The 6,428-nt window shown below is 43.3% G+C and overlaps 1 protein-coding gene across 1 annotated transcript in view; it reads right to left on the bottom strand.

Annotated features, from left to right (window-relative positions):
* HS3ST2 (heparan sulfate-glucosamine 3-sulfotransferase 2) overlaps positions 1-6,428 on the bottom strand; it is a 105,234-nt gene that overhangs the window by 40,261 nt on the left and 58,545 nt on the right. The window lies entirely within an intron of this gene.

The raw sequence follows: 6,428 nt of genomic DNA, 5'->3' as shown, positions 1-6,428 counted from the left end.
TTCCATTCCTGAGTTACTTCATTTAGAATAATGGCCTTCAATTCCATTTAGATTGCTGCAGCTGTCATTATTTTGTTCCTTTTTATGGCTGAGTAGTATTCCATGGCGCATACATATATATATATATATATACACACACACACATATATATACACCACATTTTCTTTATCCACTCATTGATTGATGGGTATTTGGGCTGGATCCTTATTTTTTTCAATTGCAAATTGTGCTGCTATAAACATGCATGTGCATGTGTCTTTTTCATATGATGACTTCTTTTCCTCTGGGTAGATACCCAGGAGTGGGACTGCTGGATCCAATGGTAGATCTACTCTTAGTTCTTTAAGGAATATCCACACTGTTTTCCACAGTGGTTGTGCTAGTTTTCCATAGCAGTGGTGCTGCCACCAGCCGTGTAAAAGTGTTCCTTTTTCACCACATCCATGCCATCATTTTTTAATTTTTTAAAAATTATGGCCATTCTTGCAGGAGTAATGTGGTATTGTATTGTGGTTTTGATTGGTATTTTCCGATAATTAGTGATCATGAGCATTTTTTCATCTATTTCTTGGCCATTTGTTTTTGTTTTTTTTTTTTTGAGAATTGTCTATGCATGTCCTTAGCCCACTTTTTGTTGAGATTATGTGTTTTATTCTTGCTGATTTGTTTGAGTTCCTTGTAGATTCTGGTTACTAGTCCTTTGTTGGATGCATAGTTTGTTATAGCTGACATTTTGATGGCCATTTGTCTGACTCTTGACTCAATGGGTTTTGAATTGGGAGGGGAAGAAAGGAATGCAATATTATATATAGACATGTGTCATTCCATGACGGAGATATGTTCTGAGAAACGTGACATTAGGCAACTTTGTTGTGTGAGCGTCATAGAATGTACTTACACAAACCCTAGATTATATGATATCATCTATTGTGCCTAGGCTATAAACCTACGCAGCATGTTGCTGTCCTGAATACTGGAGGCAACTGTAACACATTGGGAAGCATTTGTGTATCCTAAATACAGGAAAAGAACAGTAAAACTATGGTATAAAAGGTTGAAAATGGTATAACTACATAGGGCACTTAGTATGAATGGAGCTTGCAGGACTGGAGGTTGCCCTGGGAGAACCAGCAAGTGGCGAGTGAATGTGAAGGCCTAGGACATTCCCGTACACACGACTGTAGGCTTTATAAATGCTGTACACTTAGACCACAACAAATTTATAAAAAAGTCGTTTTCTTTCTTCAATAACAAGTGCATACGGGAACCTGAGCTCAGGATAACATTTTTACTTTATAAACTTTTAAATTTATTTTTAACATTTTGACTTTTTTGTTGTAATGCTTAGCTCAATATTTTTGTACAGCTGTACAAGAATATTTTGTGTATATCTTTACAATCATTATTCTATTCTTAATTTTTTTTAATTTTATTGTTTCCTTTTTGAACATTTTTGTTAGAAATTAAGACACATACACCCACATTAACATAGGCCTGCACAGGGCCAGGATCATCAATATCACTGAAATGGCCTAACAATGCATTTCGCAGTGCATGTCCCCATCATTAAGCAATACATGACTGTATAGGTAAGTGTTCTGTCAATGCTGGCCTCTATTAGGATTGTCCCTATTAGGAATGTCCCATTAGGGCATGCTCCTGCAGCCTTGGCCCCCATGCCCTTCCCTGTATGTGATTTGGGATTGACCCTCAGGCTCCAAACACTCTCAGCTGCAGAGAAGAGTCCTCACCACTGTATCGACCCAGCCCTGCAGGAGCCACACAGGGTGATGCAGCCCTTTAAGGTTAATGGTCTAGCAATGTAGGATCCAGGAATCTCAGGAGAACTGGGAGATTTGTCATTGGGTCAAGTGGTTTGGCTTCCTGGGGCTTGGAGGTGTACCAGGTCCCAGTACTGTCTTGACTGTAACAGATTCCAGCCGCAGCAGGTGCCTCTGCCAGCTCTCAGCAATGACACTCACAGTGAATAATGCCTCGTTCCAGACAGCATATGGCCCTGGCAGAGTTTGGCACCCAGGAGACACAGACTCACAGCCATATGGGCCCACTGCCCGTGGTCAAGCCAGGCCACCCAGGGAAGCATGGGTTGGGAGACTGAGACAGGGATCGCTGTGAAACCAGGCTTGAGGACAGCTGCGTCTCAGCTTTGCTGGAAGCCAGGTTAGTGCAGTTGCCAGTGAATAAATTCCACACAATTCTGAGAACTTGCAGATGGGACGTGGAGGCAGAAAACTCACCTTCTGAACTTATCTCCTGGAAAATAAACCTGGAATAATCATCTTTAGGGTTGATATGAAAAGCAAAGGGTAGATTATTAAATAGTCTTTTACTTAGGTTCATCTCTAGGGCTGTCATTTGAAATCCAGTGCTCAGTTGACAACTAGAAGTTGAAGGAACAGTTTTCTAGCTTAGTTTATGATCCTGAAGGGGTCTACTGTTTGCAAAAATGGCTACATGAAGTCCCCTTCCTGTATTAACCCCCTGTGGTAGTGCCCTCCCAGAGTCACTCAAAACTTGGCTCGAGACTTGCTTTGACCAACAGGACAGTCACAAACGTGGCACATGCAGACACTTGAAAAGTTCTTGTGCACTGAAGCTTGCCCTCCTACTGTTCCTGGAACACTGTGATCTCCTGGAAGCCTGCTGGCAAACAGGAGCTCACTCAGAAAGGGGCCTCCATCATCTCAAGCACTCTGGATTAAGCCTCCATCCATCAGCCACCCACAGTTGACCCACTAGTCGATCTTTGATGCATGGGTGAACCCAGCCAAGCTCAGCTAACCCAGGCTCATACGAGAACTGCCAGGTGAACTCAAGCCAAACTGCCATCCGGTAGAGTTGCTGGGCTCCAAAAGTGGCTGTTGTGTTAAGTCACTAAGTTTTGGGGTTGTTTGTTACACAGCAAAAGCAAATTGAAAAACATGGGTTTTGTTCTGTCAAAGGTTTCCGGGATAGACTAGGCCTAATCCTGGTAGACTAGGATATCTGCCCAGAACATCCCACAATGGCCACTTGTAAAGTTCGACTATATATTCAAAAGTTCCTGCACCAAAACCAAAAAACCATCTCCCATTGAGCTCTCTCTCTCTCTCTTCTAATCTAGTTTATCTGTTACCCAACAGGTTTAGAGGTTGAGAAAATGGTCCAAGAAACTTGTCGTTAAAGTGAGATAAGATTTAGTGAACATTTAAATGTCTGCTATGTTCCAGCCTTCAAGCTTGGTGTTTAAAGAATTCTTGGTTTCCTTTGCCTCTGCCACTCCCATTTAATAACCTACGAAATCGATTCTGCTTCTACACATACTGAAGGTGAGGCTCAAAGAAGTGATGCTGGTTTTGCCTTGGAGTGATGGAACCAGGCTTTGAATTCCACTCTGCTGGCTCCCAAGGTAGATTGTTTTCTTGACACTCGAGGATTCCTCTGCCAGCAGACAATTTTTGACCACTTCGTGCATGCCAGATACTTTTCCGGATGCTTTACATGAATAATTTAATTCTCAACTCTAGCCCAATACAATAGTAACTATTGTTATCATCACTTTACAGATAAGGAAACTGAGGCATTGAAAGGTTAAGAAACGTGTCTATGGTCACATGTCTGGTGAGGGGTTGAGCCAGGATTTGACACTGGGCTTTATGGCTCCAGAGTCCACACTTTCAGCCAGAGATCTCAATACTAGGGTCGAAAGTCTGAAAGTCATTATATAAATAGCCTTATTTTTTTTGATGGAGTCTCGTTCTGTCACCCAGGCTGGAGTGCAGTGGCATGATCTCAGCTCACTCCAACCTCCACCTCCCGGGTTCAAGTGATTCTCCTGCCTCAGCCTCTTGAGTAACTGGGATTACAGGCATGCGCCACCACGCCTCACTAATTTTTGTATTTTTAGTAGAGACAGGGTTTCACCACATTGATCGGGCTAGTCTTGAACTCCTGACCTTGTGATCCACCCTCCTCAGCCTCCCAAAGTGCTGAGATTACAGGCATGAGCCACCGTATCAGGCCTATAAATAGCTTTTATACATTGTGACTCTTATAAACCAATGTGAGGGCTCTAGGTAAGGAAGCAGATTGCCAAATAAGTCCATGTTCTGGGTTCTCTGGGATAATGTTAGGGAGAATCTTGTATTCTGGGGTCCACGCTGCTCCCTCCCCATCCTCAGTGAGGCAGTTCACCACCCAGCAGTAGATGTCAGAGTTGCTGTTTGAGGTACTTACATGGGTCAGGCAGGTAATAGATGAGTGCAGTGGGGGCTGGTGGGAAACCCTAGAGGGTGTGCCCCATCTAAAGAGGAAACCATTTCTTTCCAGCTGATCATTAACAAGCAAAAATGTAGGTCCAGTGTTGCCCAATCTCTCCATTTTTCAAGAGAAGCCAGAACTATACTCTTTTGGTATGTTTTGATTTTTAAATCAGCACCCAATAAAAGAATTTTTTTCCTCAAAATGCCCTGTGAGCCCAACAAAACTTCTCGGGATCAAATATTACCCAAGAGCATTTGCTATATTTGGTATAGGAGATAAAGCTCTGGGTAAATGACAATAAAAATCAGAATTCATTGAAGCGGGGAACTTATCTCCTGGAAAATAAGTCCGGAATAATCATCCTTAAGGTCGATATGAGAAGTGAAAGGTAGATTATTAAATAGTCTTTTACTTGGGTTTATCTCGAGGGCTGCCATTTGAAATCCTAATGCTCAGTTGACAAATCACAAGATTGTCCCACTTCTGTGTAGAGAGCAGATTTATAAGCCAAGTTCTGAAATTTTCATCTCAAATGTCTGCTGTACTATTGGCTCGTTGGGTATCTAAAGTATACAGATCTCATTTCCATCAACAATAAACAGACTGTCTGGAGAAGCACTGGCACCATCTGTAATCATTACGCTGGTACCAAAAGCAATGTATGCATGCCTGGTCACTTCCCTGCGGGGCTATTCAGGCCTGTTTGCACCTCCCACATGAGCCCACCCTGGCCCTAGAAATGAATCCTTTCCCTGCCAACACTGGCGTCCTGAGTCTCACAGGTTTCTAGCCCACAAGGTGTTACCACTAGCAGCTGCCTTCAATGTAGGAGTCTTTGTGGCTTCACTGAGACTTTGCCTGTCAAATCGCAGACCCCTGTGGATAGAAGGGCATTGGGCCAGGTTCATTCATTCATCAAATATTTATTGAGCATCTACTATGTGCTAGGTACTGTTCCTGAGCCTAGAGATAGACTGGACAGAAGAAGCAAAATCTCTGACCTATGGAGACTGTGGTGTTGTCGGGATACAGACAGTAAAATGCAAAACAAAGTACAGATGATTGTCAACTTAAAATGAGGTTACATCCTGCTAAAGCCACAAGTTAAAAATATCTTAAGTTAAAAATCCGTTTAATGCACCTAACCTACTGAATATAGTAGCTTAGCCTAGCTGACCTTAAACATGCTCAGAACACTTACATTACCTTATGGCCTTGGGCAAAATCATCTAACACCACGTCCCCCTCCGTTTTTTTTTAGAAGAAGTCTTGCTCTGTTGCCAGGCTAGAGTGTAGTGCTCACTGCAATCTCTGCTTCCTGGGTTCAAGCGATTCTCCTGCCTCAGCCTCCCGAGTAGCTGGGATTACAGGTGCACGCCACCACACCCAGCTAATTTTTGTATTTTTAGTAGAGGTGGGGTTTCACCATGTTGACCAGGATGGCCTCAATCTCCTGACCTCACGACCCTGACCTCGTGATCCGCCCGTCTTCGCCTCACAAAGTGCTGGGATTACAGGCGTAAGCCACCGTGCCCGGCTCACAAAACCCATTTTATAAGAAAGTGTTGAATAGCTCACGTGACTTATTGAATACTGTACTGAAAGTGAAAAAGAGGGTGCTTGCATGACTAGTTGAACTATGGTTTCTACCGAATGCTTATTGCTTTTGCACCATCATAAAGTCAAAAAATCGTAAGTTGAACTGTTATAAGTTAGGGATCATCTGTATCTAACAGTTAAACCACATTAGGTGGTTATAAGTCCTAAGCAGCAAAAATAAGGAGTGATGGAGGGCTGGGGAGGTTAACATTGCGCAAAGGGTGGCTGGGGAAAACTTCCCTCAGAAGAGGAGTTTGAATAAAGACTTATAAGGAGTGAAGGAGCTGGACACGAGGCTCTCGGAGGAGCAAACATGCTGGGAAGGAGAAACACAAGTGCATAGTCCCCAGGGTGGGAATGCAGCTGGTGTGTCCAGGGGACAGGGAGGAAGCCTGTGTTGCTGAAACAGAACAGGCAAAACAGAGAGTAGCAGGGGAGGAGATCAGAGAGACAAATAGGAAGAGGCATTGGATGTAGGACCTTGGAGACTGTAAAAGAACTTTGATGTTTACTCTGAACGAGATGAGAAGCAGAGGAGTGACATGATTGGACTTACGCTTTAGCAG

Source organism: Aotus nancymaae, unplaced genomic scaffold (assembly GCF_030222135.1).
Source record: "Aotus nancymaae isolate 86718 unplaced genomic scaffold, 86718_ANA_hifiasm-v0.15.2.pri h1tg000049l, whole genome shotgun sequence".
Taxonomy (NCBI): Eukaryota; Metazoa; Chordata; class Mammalia; order Primates; family Aotidae; genus Aotus; species Aotus nancymaae.
This window is presented reverse-complemented; position numbering and strand designations above follow the sequence as displayed.